Source organism: Rattus norvegicus, chromosome 15, assembly GCF_036323735.1.
Source record: "Rattus norvegicus strain BN/NHsdMcwi chromosome 15, GRCr8, whole genome shotgun sequence".
In the NCBI taxonomy this organism is placed as follows: domain Eukaryota; kingdom Metazoa; phylum Chordata; class Mammalia; order Rodentia; family Muridae; genus Rattus; species Rattus norvegicus.
In genome coordinates this window covers 12,795,682-12,798,487 of record NC_086033.1, presented here as the reverse complement: position 1 = coordinate 12,798,487, position 2,806 = coordinate 12,795,682, and the positions used below count along the sequence as shown (strand labels likewise).

Genomic DNA, 2,806 nt, shown 5'->3' with positions numbered 1-2,806 from the left:
CAGACCACTATGACTTAAAGCCCAATATCAACAACAGAAACAATAGAACGCTTACAAACTCATGGACACTAAACAACTCTCTACTCAATGGAAAGTAGATCAAGAGAGACAGACAGAAAGAAATTAAAGACTTCCTAGAATTTAATGAAAATGAAGGCACAGCCTACCTGAGTTTATGGGAGACAGTGAAAGAAGTGCTATTTGGGAAGTTCATATCACTAAGGGCCTACAAGAAGAAATTGTAGAGTTCTCATACTAGCAACTTATCAGAGCATCTGAAAGCTCTAGAACAAAAAGAAATAAGCACACCCAAGAGGAGTTAGACAGCAGGGAATAATCAAATGCAGGGCAAAATCAATAAAATAGAAACAAAGAGAACAAAACAAAGTATCAGTGAAACAAAGAGTTAGTCCTTTAAGAAAATCAACAAGGCAGACAATTATCCAAACTAACTAAAAGGTGCAGAGAGAATATCTAAATTAACAAAATCAGAAATGAAAAGGGGGACATAACAAGATACCAAGGAAATCTAAAAAAATCATTAGGTCATACTTCCAAAATCTATACTTCACAAAATTGGAAATTTGAAAAAAAATGGATAATCTCCTGGGTAGACACCACTTACTACAGTTAAATCAAGATTAGATAAACAATTTTTAGTGGAAATATGCTGTTTTATTACAAAGAGTCTCACAACATGAAAATATTTAAAAAAAGAAGTTAGGCTAACCATCCCTACCTGCAGAACTGAGTAAGACAGGGCAACATGAGTTCTGCTGGCCTGAGATTTGTGGGAAGGTATAAAAAGAACCAAGCTAAAAATGGCTGCTATTACCTAAGCTGAAACAAAGAGTCCCAGAAGATCCAGTCATCCCCTCTAGAAAGCTCAGTAAGAGCATCTTGGCAGAGCTCCTAGGCAGGCACTGGGCACTTCAGGATTTTGTCTCCTGGTTGTTTCCTTTCCACTCAGGTTCAAAATGAAGACCCGGGACAGGATGGCCAAAGAAACTTTGAGAAGAGCTCTCCAGTACCAAGCCCAGGCTCTGGTCCCTAGTTCCTATTTAGTCCCTGAGGACATTATATTTAATATATTTCATATGGATATACAGAGAATAGAAAATATAAAATCTGAGAGACTGGAAAAGTGAGGAACCTGGGGACAGGCCAGAGCTACAGTTCTTGCTCAGATCAACTTGACCTCTTCTTTGATTCCTTTGGCTTCTGGCTTCTCCTTTTCTGTGACTCACTTTCCTCTTCTGGATCTTCCTTTTTTCACCCTCTGTTTTGACTTTTTTGGCTTTCTATGAAATGATAAAAGTTCTTGTGACCACTTCCTCATCTGAATTGGAAAAGTCTTTATAGGCAATTTGCTTGTTAGAGGAGCAAGTGGAGATGTGTTTGTCAGGGGCTTCCTTGTCCTCATTACCACTCCCATCTGGGATGGCATCCTCAGGTACTGCCTGGATTTGGACCCCAAAGGCATGGGTCACATTCTCAAGTTCGCAAAAAGCAACTGCTTGATCTCTTCTAGGTATTCATCAGTGTTCTGCTTCGTCATATTAGAAAGACTAGTGTGCTTAAAATAATGTCCAAAGTATTCAAACTAGTCAATGTATGGTATCTCATTCGTGATCTCTGTGTCCAGAGCCAGAGCTCTTTCTTACATCTAGCACAGCGTGACATTATGAATGGTCCCTTCTTCCATCATTAGCATAAGCAAATTGAAACTCTTGACGAACACCAAACACTGGGCATGCTCTTTGATTGTGAGATAAAGGCAATCCAACTACTTACTGGACAGGGAATCTGAGCACGATTGTAAGGCCATTGCACTTGGTAGGAACTTCCCCACTACTTTGGATATGATAGGCTTGAAAATAGCTTCATAGGACTCCTTACTGGTCTCGCCTCATGCTAGTTAACAGCATAGTACTTGCCTTTGACATCCCTAATATTCTGTATGTTCCCAGTTCCTGGGAAGTACTTTTGGTATTTAAAAAAGGACATGGTCATGACTTTGTGGTATAGAAGGCCTCTTTTTCATCATCACCATGGTGAATATTAATGTCAATATACAGCACCCTTTGATGACACTTGAACAGTTTCAAGATGGTCATAACAGCAGCCAAATGTTTTAAACTTCTTTGTATGATATGACACAGGATACCAGCATAGTTCACAGCACTGTGGATCTTCAACTTGCTAAGTTTTATAGCACTTATCACAGAGCCATCCGTAGACAACCAGTAGAACTCAAAGAAGTCACCAAATACTGGACAGAGTTCACCAACATTGAATGTATGTATCTGTGTGCTATAGTCAGACATGTTGTTTGGGCAATATAATATAAGAATTTAATGTAGTCATCATGGTTATACTTGGTCATCTCCTCAGCATTGACTTAGAGATCATAGTTGAGCTGCAAATTGTGAGTCATGCAGATTCAGGGAGGCTTTATTGGGTGGCTTTTGTCCATAATGGTAGTTTCCAACATATCTGTCATAGTAGTAACAGAATTTCCTATTTGTGTCCAGAGTCTGTACCATTAGGTTCCCTGCCCAGCTCTCCCATCAGTCTCCATTTAAACACCTCAAAACAATAATACATCACAAAGATCATCCACCATGATCAAACAGGCTTCATCCAAGAATGCAAGGACAGTTCAACATGCAAGAATAAGTCAATGTGATCCACCACATAAATAAATGGAAAGAAAAAACCCATATGACTATCTCATTAGATGCCTTTGACAAAATCCAACACTCCTTCATGATAAATTTCCAGGTGAGATTAGAGATACAAGGGG

General features: G+C 39.2%; 1 pseudogene; it reads right to left on the bottom strand.

Moving 5' to 3' along the window:
- Nucleotides 1-1,183: 1,183 nt before the first annotated feature.
- Hdac1-ps20 (Histone deacetylase 1, pseudogene 20) lies at nt 1,184-2,546 on the bottom strand (annotated as a pseudogene).
- Nucleotides 2,547-2,806: the final 260 nt, after the last annotated feature.